The 16370-nt window shown below is 59.4% G+C and overlaps 1 protein-coding gene and 1 long non-coding RNA gene across 4 annotated transcripts in view; one reads left to right on the top strand and one right to left on the bottom strand.

The window, feature by feature from the left end:
* Window positions 1-2743: 2743 nt before the first annotated feature.
* LOC107510387 lies at window positions 2744-6018 on the bottom strand. 2 transcript variants are annotated; one of them, XR_001596793.2, is made up of 4 exons: window positions 5908-6018; window positions 4400-5634; window positions 3883-4106; window positions 2744-3782 (listed from the first exon to the last, which is right to left on the bottom strand). It is a non-coding gene; the product is annotated as an uncharacterized LOC107510387 (long non-coding RNA). The 2 variants fall into 2 exon arrangements; XR_001596792.2 differs by lacking the exon at window positions 5908-6018 and having other exon boundaries at window positions 4400-5804.
* Window positions 5921-16370, top strand: part of ERICH6B (glutamate rich 6B) — a 41841-nt gene continuing 31391 nt past the window's right edge. Inside the window, exons 1-2 of one of the 2 annotated variants that reach the window (XM_016143849.2) lie at window positions 5921-6016; window positions 10941-10992. The gene's annotated coding sequence lies outside the window, so the exon portion shown is untranslated. Of the gene's footprint in view, window positions 6087-10940; window positions 10993-16370 lie in introns of both variants that reach the window. The other variant, XM_016143848.2, reaches the window with a different exon arrangement.

Genomic DNA, 16370 nt, shown 5'->3' with positions numbered 1-16370 from the left:
AAATTTCTCTTGATCCCCAGATGCAGTCAAATGGATTGGGCTGACAGTATGGATAGTGCGAAGGCCACAGCTCCCCGAATCACCACGGACGCAGAGAGCCAGGAGGCCTGTGGCACACAGGTGCAGCCCACAGGTACGGCACACAGGTGCGGCACACAGGTGCGGCACACAGGTGCAGCACACAGGTGCGGCAAAGAGGCTTCGGCCGGCTTCCCCCAGCCTTCTTTCCAGAGAGATTTTCCAGACGCCCAGGAAGAACCGTGAGGAGTCTTGCCCCCAACTGCCCTCCAGAAAGCAGGGCAGCAAGGGATTTTTCTTGGCGACCGTGGTGATACCTGAGTCTTAAAAGGGGGTGTGGTTGATTCAGGGTGGCAGCAGGGGGCTGGCAGGCTGGGACGATGACCCAGCGTGCTCCGGATCAGGCATTGCCTGAGTCAGTCCACGTGGAAGCACCATTCTCCGAGTTGACATTTGTCTGTCTTATTCAAGGCACTGTGAGTCGCTGACCCCCACAACGAGGGGCTTGACTGAAGCCCTGCCCCCACAGTCTGCAAGGAATACGTGCCGTCGGCTCCCCGCAGAGGCGCACACGGCGTGGCGTGCGGGCGTCCTTAGCGCACGCTGGTCGCCACGTGAACAGGTCAAGGGGCCGGAACGTGCCTCCTTACCCTCCAGTCTGTTAAGAAGCTGGAAGTTCCCCAGGGAGGTGAGGACCTGCTGGGTGTCCGAAGTCTCTCTCGTGTTTTCTTTTTTTCTTTTACTTGTTCTTCAGCGGTTACCTTTTCCTCGTGACATCCTCAGCTGGGGTTACGCGCTCAGGAAAGCCAGGTTAGCAATGTGCCGATTCGTTCGTTCTTCCTTATTTCTGGGCCCGGAGGTCTGTCCCCACCCTCTGGTCCCCAGGGTCCAATTCCTGCTAGCCGGGATGCAGAGAAGATGCGTAAGACACACTATCCTTCCATCCTTCAATCAGAGAAGGAACCAGGGAGGTAACTCTCACTCTGGGGGAAGAAAGCTGATTGTAAGTGAAAAGGCAGGTTTAGCAAAATGCTTTTTCTACTCATTATTCTTCAGATTAAAAAAAAAAAATGAGAGTTTCAATTGTCGGAGCCAGCTACCCTTGGAATGAGAAGGTAGAAATGCAAATGAGAATAAGAATCAAAAATCATTACCTCCCCCCACAGACAGGGCATGGCGAACGGAACTCCACGTCAGCTGAGACCCCGGCGAGGGCCGGGCAAAGCCCTCGGTGCTTGGATTCAAAACGGGACAGAGGCACTGCCCAGGGAAGGGCTCCCCGGCAACTGCAAAGCCCCACGGGGCAGGTGCCCCGAGCATCCGTTTGCGGACATGCACAACCACTCAGGCTAGAGCGGAGTCACGGGCACGGTTCTGTGAAAAGCAAACTGTCATCGGCCGAATTTCATTTGTAACGTGGTGGCGTAATGGGCAGATGCTAAATGCAAAGACTTCGTTAGGCCCTGGGCTCACAGTGCCACCAGCGACCTAAGGGAACAGCCTGCGAACAAGTGCCTTTGGGGGCGGTGGCCGGAGAGGACAGAAAGCCCAGCTTTGGGGATGAAGAGGGGACAGGAGGCAGGGGTCAGCTCCCTCCGTCCTGCATCAGGGGTGGGCGAACAGCGGACCTCGCCCTGCGAGCACCCGGGAGTTCGGGGGCGGGGTGGGGCGGGGGATTGTTGCCTGCAGAAGGCAGCAGGCTTTCTCGGGGTTCCAGGGCACGACTCTCTCTGGGAGCCCCCGATTCATCCCTCTCATCCTGTTGCAGCCTCTGCTCCCTCTTTCCCAGGTTTCAAAACTGCTCTGCCAAAGCTGGTGGTGAGAGGAGCCGGAGCAGCGGACGCCGACCCGGTAGCTAAGCCCTTCCTGACGCAGAGGGCCGTCCGCGTTGCAGGCACCTCCGGAGGCCTGTGTGCATCCCACCGAAGGAACCGGTTTGGCCGAGGCTTACCTTTCTGAACTTGAGCCCACGTTAAATATTTAATAAACGCTAACCCTTGCCAAAGCGGCCGCTCATCCTGGTTTGCCAAGACTGTCCCAGCGTCTGCCTCTTGTCCTGGCAAAATTATTCGTGTGTCCCCTCTCCCTCCCCGACACAGGGCGGGCCCCAGTCTAGGTGCTTCCTGCCCCTGCAGCCTCTCTCCTAATGAACACTCGTTTCTCTGCAGCCCGTTACTTTTCGGTCAAACCAAAGATCATTAATAATTAATCATTCACATTCCACTTACTGCCAGCAAAAATTATAACGGCACACAATGCATTCGCTTTGCAAACATTTACTAAGCCTGAAGTTCCATGAACATTCCCCGGGGGCGTAGGTACGCTCAAGGTCATTCAAATAACAGTTAAAAGTGAAGGCGGTGGAAAGCCACAGGGGGAGGGGAGGTTGCCGAGCAGAGACCCGTGAGACAGTAATCAAACTCCTTCTGGCGTCCACCTGCAGCAACCTGGTGGCGGGCCGAAAAGTAAAGTGCAGTGAATAACATGGACCTATTGCCTAAGGAAATACGACTTCGACACAAAAGATACTTTTTCTCCTGATACTGATTCTCATAGAAGGTGATCACTCTTTCAGGAAATAGTTACTGAGTGCCTAGAATGTCCCAGGCGGTGCGTCAGATGGTGGACCGCGGACGTGAGCAGAGCAGAGAGACAAACGTCCCCGCCCTCGGGGTCAGATAGGGATGGCGGCTGGGGTGGGGGGTGTCGGGGGAGGGGCGGGGAGATGAGGCTGGAGCGCAGAGCTCAGAGAGGGTGGTCCGCAAACTCCTCACTGAGGTGGCATTTTGGGGCAGAGAGCTGAGGGGAAGAAGGAGCGATCCCGTGTACGTCTGAGGAAGCGTCTCCCCGGCAGGGGCCCCGGGATGGGGCGCACACACCTGTGTGGCTCCCGCGACGTGCCCCGGCGGCGGATTGCGAGGACACGGAGTCCGAGACGGAAAGGGAGACACAGGACGTGGATGTCCCGAGTTTTTCCTTCCCGTAAGACAGAAAGTCACTGGGAAATGTCGCCCATGACACTGAGGAGTGTCATGACGTGACATATATTTTAAAGGGGTCACATGGGATGCGAGGTTGAGTACGGATGTAGGGGGACGAAGCACAGAAGCGGAGGGGCCAGCGAGGAGGCTGGGGAACCTTCCGGACCAGAGAAGGTGGTAAGACGCAGTCGGATCCCGGACACGCGCTCCAGGTAGAAGCAACGGGGTTTGAAAACAGGTCGCACGCGAGGTGAGACAGACAGACAGGCTTGGCCGAGGCGAGAAAGGCCGAGGAGGACGGGGCGGGGGGCGGGGGGGTCTGCTTTGGGCCGCGCTAAGCGGGACATGCCTCCCGGGCACCCAGGTAGGAACAGGCGCGGACTCCGGCGGGCAGGGGTTCACGTGACTCCCCAACGACCACGTGGAAGGGCAAAGTGATCGAGGTCTGTAACGGTCATTTCTGCCAAAAGTACAGAAATGTTGTTTTATGACCATTTTTTTATATCCGTTTGAAACAAAAAAAAAAATCGGAGGCATCTTCTTGAATCGTAGCTAAGCGCAGGCCTTTCCGGAAGCCTCCAAGTCCGTGTGGTCAGTGCCCTGTAAGAGGCCGCCTCTGGGAACAGCTAGGACAAGGAGCTCGCTCGCTGACGCCGAGGAGCGGGCGGTCACGCAGCCCTCTGCCGGCCGCTCGGCTGTGACTTCAGATTTGCCCGTGGCACGAGCGAGCTCCTCGGTCGCTTATTCTCTGGGGTAGGTGGTCAGGTCTCAGAGCTGACATTGCTGTGAAAAGCAAGAGAGTCTGATAAATTCTCACCCAGATCAACGCCCACCTCATCTTTACCTGGAGTGAGTGGGTCACTGGGATATCGAAACCACCCACCAGAATGTTTCTTTGAAAGGAGCCGTGAATGGACTCAAATGGCAGACGAATCCCAAGCTGAGACCTCAGAATGATAAGCTGGTGCTTAGCAACTTTGGAAAGTTAAGATGTAACGTTTTCCCAGGAAGCGGGTGGGTCTCAGACCGTCGTTCGCACAGATACAAGTTCATCCTTTCCCCAACCAAGTAACAAAAAAGTCTGCAGTTCCTCCAGGGCATGCCAGGCTGCGGGGGAAGAAAAATGTGTAACCCTCATTGAAAAACGTAGCCGGACTATCAAAACTATGCAACACAAACGGGGACTCAGACCACAGCTGAGTTTGCCCCCGGAAGTGTACAAATCACAACCTTTTTAAAATTCCCTGACACCAGGGCCTGTCTGTCTTGCTCAGTCTCTATCCCAGACAGACATCAGCACATAATAACCATTCAATGAAATACCGACAAAGGACTGAATCAATCGATAGTTTTCTAAAATGGAAACAAACCCACGTGCGCCATCTGGTGGAAGGTCTTACCATGACACCTCCAAGATCCCAGTCACTGGGCTGGGGGAACTGGCTCAAACTGCTGTGTGACGAGGGCCTTGGGGCCCACGGGCGGCTGGAAGCGCAGGGCCAGGAAACTTGTCTTGAAGCTGTGTTTGCAAACCCAGTACACTGTGACTTAGATTCTGGGGAGGCTGATGAGATTGGAGGGGCTACGAAGTCCCCCTGAGCCAGCCCCCGGCACCACCAGAGTAAAACTGAGAGGCGTCCGTCTCAGAAGCCACGACCCGACCCGCCCCGCGAAACAGCTGCATCAGCCAAGCCCCGAGCTCCCCTTTTGTGCTTCGAGAGACCCCAGGCCCTTGGGAGTGGCCTCCGCCTTCCTGTGTCCCCTACACGCCTCACCAGCTCACGGAGGCTCCTGCGTCACCCGTGAGGCTGGCGTGACCTTGGCCTCTCCCCCGCTTTCTCCAACCTCCCCCACGTTGGGGGGAGGCAGGAGAGGCAGAGGGAGTTGTCGGGTCACCTTCCGCTTGCTCGACCCCTACGAAACTTCCAAGGAGAGGTGGAGCCACCACGAGCCACCAAGTTCTCCTGTCCCGAGTCTCTCCCGCTAGGGTCCCTTTCCTGTCATCCTACATCCTCCCCAAGGGCCCGGCACAGGCTGCCGAGAGACCAGATGCAGCTCCTTCCAGGGGGTGCAGGTGCTCAGGGGTCTGCAGGTTTTGTGGATGCCTGGAGCTTACACGACCTGGTGGATCCTCTTCAAGAAAGTTAAAAGAATTATAAATGTGAATTTAGGTATAAATGTGAATATTTTTATTTAGACTGGGAAAATAAATGATGGAAAATTACCGTCAACGCAAAGATTCAGGCCCTTTTCTTCTCTCTGTGACAACGGACCAGAAATGCTTACTAAGTGGACTGTGGCCCCGCCTGACAGCGACTCCTGTCAGAGCCGCCAGGGCAGGGGACTAACTCCATTGGACTTCCTCTGACCCTTGATCCCGGATCAGAGGCTGGCCCCTGGCCGCTGCCTGCTAAGGGCAGCTCCTGCCTCCTCCCGCGACCCCCAGCAGCACTTACAGAGGGCAGAGGGGCCGCCTCCAGGTTGCTGAGAGGTCTCTGTCCCGGGGACCAGCCCAAGTGCGTCCCTTGGGGTGCCTCACGGGAATGCGCCACCCCCGCCCCGTCTCTCCATCTCCGCGGCCACCCGCCAGCGCATGCCCGGCCTCAGGGTTCCAGAAAGCTGACGCTGTGTGATTCTGCAAGTAGAAAAACAAAGCAGTAAAAATTACATCCCATTACATACGTAATGGAACTCGGCTCAGCCTTTGGCGACCCTCGTGTCTGTCCTCCGCGGTCCGGTTCCGGGGACCCCTCGGCACAGGGAGCAGGATGCGAACTGAGAAAACTTTCTGGCCAGACGCTGACGCTTGGCCCAAACGTCCCCCCGCACCCTCCCCCCCGCCTCCCCCGCCCCCCACGAGGCTGGAGGCCAAGCAAGGAAGCCCAGGGCAGGCGCAGAGGCGTAGAACCTTAGAGGGTCGCCGGGCGTGGGAGGATGCCGTTGCCACGGTAACCGGGAGCCCAGATAAACGCGGGCGCGCGGACTGTGCGCTGGAGGCGCGCCGCCCCGTGACTGCGGTAAGGCTTCCGTCGTCGGCCACCTGTGCTCAAGGAGACCCGCTGCCCCACGCCCTCCAGGCCCCGCCAGGTAGGAGGCAGTGGGGAGCAGCGTGGAGGGCCCGGGGAACAAAGCAGCGTCGCCACGCGGACTTCTTCGTTGCTCCTGTCTCTGCCCCTCCCCCCGCGGGCCTTCTGTCCCCGGTGTGACGGGCTGGTGTAGGGTAACAGACTTCTGCCAGTAGAGGAAGACTGGGTCCCCTTCGCCCCAGAGAGCCCTGGCCCCGAGTCTAAGGAGCAGCCGGGCGTGGGGAGCCGGCCCTTTCGGCCTGCATGGACCGGTCAGCTAGGCCTGAGAACGCTCCCCCGCCCCCCAGACCCCAGCCTGGGGCAGGACCGGCCCTGTGACCCAGAGCAAATCACCGTCCCCATCGAAACAGAGGCCCTGACCTTGCCGGGAGACGGCGAGGGGCGGCCCAAGGCTGGCGCCCCCCAGGTGTCCTGTGGTGGCGCAAGGTCACCCCCTCCTTGCAAGTTCAACCCTGAATACATTTGAAATTCTATTTCTAAAAGGGGCAATAACGAAAGTATGTCTTAATGAGCGCGCCGGGCTGTCCACGCTGCTGAAAAATGCACAGAAGGGTCTCGGGGCGGCCAACAGAGCTCAGTGGCTTCGGCGTTGGTCCCCCGGGGCCTCACCGAGAACCCCGCCAGCGAGAGTCACACCCCGCGGCTGAGGGTGGCCGGGCGCGGGAGAAAGCCGCGGCTCCCGGACAGAAACGAGACTCCCCCGCTTGCTCCGGGATCCCCCGTGCCCTGCCTGCGCCGTGCACCCCGCGATCCTGCGCTGACACCCTCCCCCCGGGCTGCGCGCGCCCTCGCTCACGGACACGCGCTCCGAGGGCAAAACGCCACCGCTCCGCACCGGGTCTTCAGAGCTCCCAGCTGGGCAGCTCTAACCAGCCCGGTCTGTGCAATCGGCCTTCTAGAGGGTTCCAGGGACTCCAGGAAGCACTCAGGAGAGATGCAGGCACAGCGCCTGGCACCCGCCCCGAGGCCACCGATCACCAGGGCTCCGTGCCTCCTTGGCGGCGCAGGGGTTCCCTTCCCCAGGTGGGACACACTGCCTCACGGACATCCCTCTGGGAGCAAGGACGTGGGTCCAACGTGGGATCAGGGTCTACCAAGGCCACCTGTTCTCTCGCCCAGGAAACTCCTGACGCCTGGGAACTTGGGGCTCCCACACACCCCCCCCTGCAGTGTGAGCCCGGGATCCCTTCTGCCTGGTCTCCTGAGGACCCCAGCGTTCACGCTGGGGACAGCCTCTAAGTGACCGAGCCATCGTGCTTGGAAGAACCCACAGCTGTCGGGACAAAAAGTCTTTTTGCTCTCGCTCTCACCAGCCCCAAGGGCCATCTGGGCATATTCAGGTCACAGGTGACCCCCTTCCCTCTCTCATTCCGTCCCCCGCTGGTCTCTAACTGAAATCTAGAACAGCCCCGGATTCTCCCGTCCACCAAGCAAAACCGAGACCCACTGGCCCAAGCAGCCAAGTTTGGTTCTTGGGAGGCGGCTGTGTGTGTGTGTGTGTGTGTGTGTGTGGTGGGGGGGGGTACTCGTCATGGCCATACCACCGGGCAGTGACAGCCTAGCTCCCTCCATAAATAGGCTCCACTCCCCTCCGTCCTCTACACTTAGTTCTCTTTCCATTTCTTTACAGGGCCAGAGCCTTCTCTACCCTGCCACCCGCCCCTGGGACATCCTCTGGCTAGCTTTTAATTAAGCGGGGACCGTCTAGTGCCCTCACAGACCCCACACCCCAGAAGCCAGCAGAGATGCCGGCTTCCTCCCCGGTCCCTGTTCACCCGCTTACAGATAACACTCCCACGACTCGCGTTAACATCCTCCTCCCCCTCCCTCGTTCCCGGCGTAGTCACGCGGTGCTGTATTGCAATTTACTTTCCTGCCTCGCGGATTAGGCAGGAACCTTTCCTGAGGTCTACCTCGCGCAGCCCTGCCCCAGCGCCCGATGGAGTCTGGCACGTAGAAAGCCCTCGGTAAATGTTTGCAGGAAGAAAAGAGAAAGGGGCAAGGCGAGGAGGGAGACTGGGAAGCTTATCACTTCCAGCAGCGCGTTTTATGAGGTCCGGTTGGTATGCCGAATGATAAGCTCAGAGTCACAAATATTTGAGCAGCCTGAAAGGGTGAGGCGAAGCCAGCGAGATGCAATTTAATGCTTATCCATATCAATACCCGCGTCAGGTTCAAAAAATAAACTTAAGTTTAGCGCGCACACACACACACACCACAGATTAAAAACAGAAAAGCTACCCTTCAGCGACTTGCAACCCACTATGGGCAAGTCCCCCGTGCCGCTCCAGACTGCAGACCGGGGAAGGCTGGCCAGAGCCCGAGGGAAGAAGAGTTAGGGCCAGACGGCTGCGTGATTTGGTACACACGACGCATGCGGCCAGGCGGCCGAGGTCTTCCGCGCCGCCGTCATTACCAGCATCATGGCCCTGTAGTATCTGTCCGACAGTCTGCCTTGAGGCACACTGAGCTCCCTCCCTGGAAATCCAAAGTCATCACTGGGTAGCCACCTGCGTGTGTGTGTTGGGGGTGGGGGGAGGCAGGGTTGACCTGATTCCCTGATTCCTGGCCCCTGGTCACCCTCCCTCCATAATCTTGTGATTCAAAGGACAGTGACCTACATGAGCAAGGTCATGAAAACGACAGAGAAAATTCCCGGCTGAGCAAACCGTCTTTTACACGAAGAAGGTCTCGAGCTCCCGGGTTGGTTGCGGTGAGCCTCCTTCAAGCGCCTCCTCCCCCCACGAAACATCTCCCTTTGATGTTGAAAAATAAAATTGCTTTGTGCGAAAGCTCCTTTAAATCTTATACAGATACAAATGCCTTGTATCTTTGGGGATTGCCAAACCTCTCAGAGTATTTCAGAATTAATCTTATTAGAAAGCTCTGTTTAATCCCCGCTGCTGTTTGCCCGAGGCATCGAACGACTCCCCACGGGGCCCAGCGCCTCCTCCTGTGTGGCCTGCCTGGGTTCAGGGGTGTCCGGGAAAACACCTCAGCAAGCTCGGGCCGGCCTGCGGCGTTCCCACTTGGTTTAACGCTGTGGCTCTAGAAAAGTTCCTTTAGGCATATTTATCTCAATTTCCTAATTAAAGAAAGGTAAATAAAAGGAAGGGGTAGGGGGAGTTAGTTATCTGTTATAAAGAGTAACAAATGAAATGATGAAGTTGCTTCATTAACTATCCAACTCGATACAATCGCTTATGATAAACCGTCAGTATTGCTGGAAAAAATGAAGTTTAGTACGTCTGTATATTGTCTCTACCCAAAGAGTATAGGAAACCTCGATTGTGTTATCTAGTTTGTAAAACATTGATTGTATATAAATGTGTGTGTGTGTGTGTGTGTGTGCGTACATACACACTTATCTCAAATCGAATTACCAGCTTGTCCTATCCAACGCGCTTCTGGACCTTCTCCGTGAGGAGCCATCAGCAGATGATCCAAATATGCAACCATATGGGATAATCACTCATTTACTCATTTCAACAACGACTATTAATGGAACTCCTACTATGTGCCAGGCATCATGAGGAAAATAAAGCAACGCGATAAGACACAGCGTGATCTGGGGTGACGCGGGTGGGGAAGCGGGGGGCAGGGGCGATTTCGGATCAGTTTGCGGGTGGGTGACGTTGGAGCTGAACCTTGAGGAGGAGCAGCTGGGCGCTTGAAGATCTGGGTGAAGAACGTTCCAGATGTCGGCAGGTGACCAGCAGGCCTCGCGGCAGGACCAGGAGCAGCCCGGTGTGCACGGGGACTGGCGGGGTTCCCGGCCACGGGGAGGAAGCAGGGCCAACGTGGGCCGGCATCGGGGGCCTTTCCCAGTGAGGTGGAAACCCCTGGAAGGCTCGAAGCAAGGGCGTGACGTGAAGGCCAGATGACTGGACCTCGGCGCCAAAGCGGGGGTCGGGGGGAGGCGTTTAGACCGGGGTGCTCTCGCTGGCGGAGGAGAGAAGGATGGATTCAGGGTGTTTTTTTGGAAGAACGTGCCAAGAGAACTTACTGACTGATTAGCAGATTTGGGAGGATGAAAGAGATGACTCAGGGACGAGTCCAGTTCCTCTGCGTGGACGGCCGCGTGAATTATCCCAGAGGTTCCCAAACTTCCTCAGTTCATGGCACCCTCAGCATTTCACGGTGTCCCCCAAGGCCAGAAGAAATCCCTAACAGTTTTCATTTATATGGTACAGATGGATAACCTGATATTTGTGTCGCATCCTTAAGTGACACATTTATGTCACGACTTAACGCCCAGAAACTGAAGAACTATCGAGTGCTTTTATTCCATCCTGAGATAACCACGCTGACCTCCCAAGGGAAGAGTGTACCCCCTGGGCACTGCACAGCTTCTCCGCGTCGGCACCAGATCACGCTCGGCCACCTGCGTTTCCTACGCCTCGCTGACTTCTGCGAGGCTCTGACCTCGACGACTGTCAAAACCCTGGCTTTGCAAAGACGCCATCCTTGCAGGAGCACAGCGTTCTAACGTTAGGGCTTCGGACAGCACCCAGCAGATGCTGGGGACTGCTGCCATCCCGCAAAATGCCAAGTCCCCTGCGGCATCTCTGAGTTCTCTGTGGTGCCCGGGGAGCTTTGGTGCTCAGCTGGTCAGACCACCCATGGATGGGGGTGGGGACGGCACGGGAGGTGCTCAGGGTCCATTTCCATGGTGGACGTTCGAGGAGAGCTTGATGGACCAAGGTTAAAAATAAACACGGCCTCGGAAAGTAAACTCTGTCCAAGATCGGCGTAGGGGAAGTGGCCGTTACGTAGAGTTGCAGGGGAATGAGGTGTTCTCTGGCTCATTTTCTGGGTGACTGAGAGCTAACCAGGAAACGTTTTTCTCTTTCAGCTGCTACCATTGGAAAACCTCCTGGCTTGGCCTCAGCTCACTCCCTGACGTCGTGAGTACTTGGGCTGTGGGTTCTGTGCCAGGACACGCGTGTGCGAGAGCCCTTGGCACACTGCGGCCCTTCCAGGGTCACCCACGGCGGGGAAGAGGGGTCTAGAAACCACGTCTGTCCACTGAGCATTCACTCAGCAGTTAGTAATCCCTGCCACGTGCCGGGCACGGCCTAAGCATCTGGGCAACTTGGAGAATAAAACAAAGCAACCCACCGTCGGGGACCCCCTAGTGACAGTCACACCACGAATGATACAAGGTGACAGGTGTTCGAGAGGAAAGGGGCGAGGAGAGCGGGCTGGGGGGCGGGGGGGGTGGTGTTCGAAGCTGTGCTCGGGCAGGCGGCGGTGGACGGGCGAGCGGGGCCACGCACGGGCATGGTGGTGGTACGGCGGTGGGGGTGCGAGCCGGCCACGCACCTGGGGAGCAGACCCAGGGGACAGGCGGAGCAAAGGCCTCAGGCGGGACAGGCCCGGCACGTCACACAGCTCTGAGGCCAGTGCAGGAGCGAGGGAGGGAGGGGCGGAGCGGGAGGGGGGACGGGGGCCGGGGGCCGGTCCGGAGGGGCCTGCGGGCCCCGGGCAGGCTCCGGCTTCTGATCGGCAGGACAGGAGGCGTCACGGCGCGGCGTGGGGAAGTGGGGAGATGGGACTCACGCCTCAGAAGCTGCCGTGGGCAGCGGAGGCCTGCGCGGTGGAGCCCCCAGTGGCCCAGGCGACACGCGGGGGCGGCGGCCGAGGCCGGCCTGGGAGCACGGAGGCCACGGGGGGCCGACGCGGCGGGGGCTCAGTCACAGCAAACACAACCAAGGGCAGAGGACGGCGTGGGGGCCGGGCGAGGGAAGGACGGGGCCAGCGCGCGGGCACGTCACGCCCTCCTGTGTCTCCCTGCCCAAGGCCACCTCCCGGGGCCCCACGAGTTGTACACAGCCAGCGGCTCATCCTAACGGAGCAGCCTGGTTTCCGGCCCTCAGGGCTCTGTCCCCACCCGACTGCACGTCCCTTTGCCGAAGCTCGGAGTCCGTCTTAGGTCATCGTCCCTCTGCTCCGTCTGGTCGTCAAACCGCTTTCACGGAGGGAGTGTTCGAATGAGTGACTTCTGTCTTCCTCCTGAATTTCAAGTGAACATTTCAGAAATCCTGGCCTCAAGCCCTCAGAAGGACAAATGGGATCCGAACCTCGCCGTGGGGAGGTCAGGCTCGGGGCGCCCCACGGCCGGGCTGAGGAGCCGAACCCGCAAGGCTGTGGCGGCGTCGAGTCCACCCCTCGTCGCTGAGGAAGCGCACGCAGGCGGCACTAACGCTCGACGGTGATTCACTGCTGCTGGGCGCCTTGGAGCGCCAGACGCCCGCTGGGCGCGGGCATCGGGTGACGAACTGTGCAAACTGCGGCCACCAACCGGCAGAGCAACGTCCCCACCTCCGTGACGGGCAGGGAAGACGGGGCCAACGCAGAGCCGGCCACGCGTGAGGAAGACCAGGCGTCCTTCCGCCTGCTGCTTTCGTGGGGACAGCGCTGCAGGGGGCCGGCGTGGGAGGGGACGGGGGAGGGGACCGGGGGAGGGGACGGGGGAGGGGACGGGGGGAGGAACGGGGAGGGGACGGGGAGGGGACCGGGGGAGGGACGGGGAGGGGACGGGGAGGGGACCGGGGGAGGGACGGGGAGGGGACGGGGAGGGGACGGGGGAGGGGACCGGGGGAGGGGACCGGGGGAGGGGACGGGGGAGGGGACCGGTTTCCCCGGCAGAGGGCGGCCCGGTGTCGCCCCGAGTCGCCCATGTCCACAGAAGCCAGACCCCTGAAGTTTTGCGAATTCTGCCGATTCTAAATATTTACTCTAATTAAACAAGAAAAACACTATCAGTGCTGAATAAAATATCTGTCAGCCGCGGGGATCGAGCAGCCGCTTGTTAAGCTAGAGATGAATGAGCTACGAGCAGCTGCTTGTCGTCGGGTATTAGAAAGTTGATGTTTCCCGTTGCGACTGCAAAAACTGAGCTGCGGTCTGTCGGAAGTCAGGGTCAAAACGGGTGGCGGCCGCATCGCCGGCAACGCCCGGACGTTGGCCTCGGCCGCCGGCCGACCCCGCGCCACTACTATTTATTTCTGCCCGACTGGCTTTTCTTACGCATTTCTAGGGCCGACGGTACCATTTCTTTTCTGATTTTTGAAACAAGAACGCAGCTGCCTGGAGTCGTTTCAGAAGGTGTGACGAGGATGTGGACGAGAAGCCCCTTAGCCCCAAGGGACAGCATGCCAGCGATAAGCCGATAAGCCGTCCTGCGGGGTCCAGGGGGCGGGCCGATTCTGATCTTTTATCTTAAGCAGCTGAAATATATGAAAGGCGGTGGGTCTCTGGTGCGGGGACACCTTTGATGGGGTGGCTGACGCCTCTGGGGTAGGGCTGGACGGAGGCTCCCACGCCCCAGCCCCTTCCCGCTCAGGGGGCAGCTAGAGCAGGCGGCGTGTTTGGGTTTTAAGTCCACGTACGGTTGGCAGGACCCCTTTAAAACAGTAGAGGCTCCTGCAGACGTGGACACACCCCGAAGCTTCCCGCGGCTCACCCCCGGCCGCTTGGGCACTGCCCCCGGCCCTCGTCTTGTGCAGGATTTACACCGCCCCCCGCCCCCGAGACCATCCGAGCCGGCCTACGGAACCAGAGCTGTGAAGTCCCAGAGAACAGAGCTGGCTGCGGTCCCGGCCCCCGGCCCCCGCCGTCCCGGCCCCCAGCCCCCGTCGTCCCGGCCCCCGGCCCCCGCCGTCCCGGCCCCCGGCCCCCGCCGTCTCCCAAGGGCCTGGGCAGTGGCCGGAAGTGCCCCTCGCCCCAGAGCCACGGTGCTCACGCCGCGTTCCCGGTCTCTGCCCATTGCGAGGCGCTCCGTGCGGGCTGTGAAGCTCCCTACGCCGGGCTCCGCCTGTCCTTTTACTGCATTGTCATCTCTTTGCCGGGTCACTCGTCCCTGCTGCGGTTACTCCTCACCGCCCCCCTCCCCAACCTTCTGAAGTCTCGAACCCCCCATGAGGCTTTTCTCCTCCTCTTTCTCTGAACTTGCCGTCCACGCTTCCACCCATTTACGTTCTGCGAAACTGCCTGTCACTGGGTGGGCTCTCTGAAAAAAAGGCTGGGAGGCGCTAATGGCCACGATGTCGAGATGCGCAGCGTTCCGTGGAGACGAACACCCGGCAGAGGAAGAGCAAGGACGCAGGACCCACGGAGCGGGACAGCGCCGCGGACCCGACTTGGCCAGCACGGCTGGCCTGGCGCCGAGCCCTGGGGTGAACGCCACCTCTCAGAGGTGTCCTGCCTGCGGTCAGCGGGACTTTCACACGCGCGCCCTGCTTGGTCACCAGGCGCAGCCCGCCCCACAAAGGGAGCGACTTCGGGAAGGTGGCTCTCTGCCGCTGAGGCAGGTTCCGAAGGAGCCGGCGGCTCGTGGCTGTCTGTCGACCACACTCCCTCGAGCTTGGCAGCAAGTCCTTCTTGGAAAAGAGCCCTGGGCAGCACACGCCCATGCTCGCCACACTGCCCCAGGCTCATCCCGCTGAAACCTGCTCTAGCGGCCTTGCAGGTGATGAGAAGCCAGCAGTCCACTCCTCTCTTTGTGGGCACTATGTTGCACACGTGCTAGAGAGTGAGCCCAGCCATCTCATCCGGCTGGGTCCCCAGAACAGAGTGTCCCAATCAGCGATCTGGAAAACGGATGAGCCTTTCCAACTCATCCCATGGTGAAGAGTAAATGGTGCCATTTTTAAAACTTTGGGATGCCCTGCTCTAGAGCCACTTACTTTTGGCCCTTCATCCGTCACAGATCGTGTATTTATTGGACATCTATGCTGCGTCAGGCACCGAGCTAACCCTTGGAGGCAGAGTGGGGAACAGGTCACATAAGGTTACTGTCGCTGAGACATGTCCTGTCTCGCGGAAAAGATTGAACAAGTAAACGCAGAAACAGAATTCGAAACAGCGGTGAGTGCTCCAGGGCAGCAGAGGAGAGAGCGACGAGGCCGGAGAGTCCGGACGGAGCGGCGAGGAAGGCAGAGACGCCGGCAGGCACCGGGCCACACGGGCCCTGGAGGACACAGAATGGCGTTGATGTGCCAGTTCTCCTGCGAGGGCAAGCCACCGGGGGGCTTTTACGCAGCGGACACCGTGAACTGATCACGTTTTCACAAGAATGCTCTTCGTGGAATTGGCTAGCAGGGCGGCAGCAGAGGTGGCAGGAAGGCCATTTGAGAGCACGTTGCAGTCATCCAGACTAGAGATGACACGGTTTCCCGCGGACACAGGGAGACACAGACGAGTGGAAGGATTCGGAATATGCTTTTCAACAAGAATCACTCCTTCCTGCTCTCAAGAGATTCGCAGTCCCTTGGAAAGGCAGACATGCAAGCAAACTATTAAACAGAGCAAAATAGTTCCTGTGATGAAGACATAAAAGGAACAGATGGAGCATAGCATGGTGCATGGGAGACTTCCTGGAGCCCAGGTGTTGGCGCTGGGGAGTCAAAACATCCGGAGGCGCCGCCGGCTGGACTGTGCTTCCAGCAGGGGTGGCGTGTGACTGGTCATGTGTCCAGCCGTGTGCGTGGCGGCCTTGACCATGCGTCTCACCGACCTCCACCGCCAGGGGCCGCCACTGAGCCGCGGGCCCGACACCGCGGCTACGCCCCGCTGTCTGCACCGCTGACGTCTACCGCCAGGGGCCGCCACTGAGCCGCGGGCCCTGTCTGCACCGCCGACCTCCACCGCCAGGGGCCGCCACTGAGCCGCGGGCCCCGCCGCCCTGTCCTGTCTGCACCTCCGACCTCCACCGCCAGGGGCCGCCACTGAGCCGCGGGCCCGGCCACCGCGGCTACGCCCCCCTGTCTGCACCCCCGACCATCACCGCCAGGGGCCGCCACTGAGCCGCAGGCCCGGAGGACACGGCTACGCCGCCCTGTCTGCTCCGCCGACGTCTACCGCCAGGGGCCGCCACTGAGCCGCGGGCCCGGCCACCGCGGCTGCGCCGCCCTGTCTGCACCCCTTCCACAGTGCTTGTCACTTTGTTTATACAAATCTGTTTGCATGCCGGTTTTTCCTCCCAGATTTCAAGCTTCCAGAAGCCAGTCGCCGTCTCGTTTATTGTGGCAATAAATAATTCTTGGTGAATGAACGAAAGTCTTCTTCAGTGATCCCACCGCCAAACCCTGGTCGCACCTTGACTTTCCCGCCCTCCCCACTCAACCTCCCGTCCTTGGAAATTCCAGAAGGGCTGCCTCCGGGCGTGCGCTCTCTCCGCTAGCGCCTTGAGGGTGAAGCTCCTGTTCATGCCTTTCATGCCCTTTCGCGGGCCACCTTGTACTGGGCTGCGGACTCCAAGGGCTGTCCAAAGACTAGTAAA

The sequence above is a fragment of the Rousettus aegyptiacus genome, unplaced genomic scaffold (assembly GCF_014176215.1).
Source record: "Rousettus aegyptiacus isolate mRouAeg1 unplaced genomic scaffold, mRouAeg1.p scaffold_m13_p_11, whole genome shotgun sequence".
Taxonomy (NCBI): Eukaryota; Metazoa; Chordata; class Mammalia; order Chiroptera; family Pteropodidae; genus Rousettus; species Rousettus aegyptiacus.
This window is presented reverse-complemented; position numbering and strand designations above follow the sequence as displayed.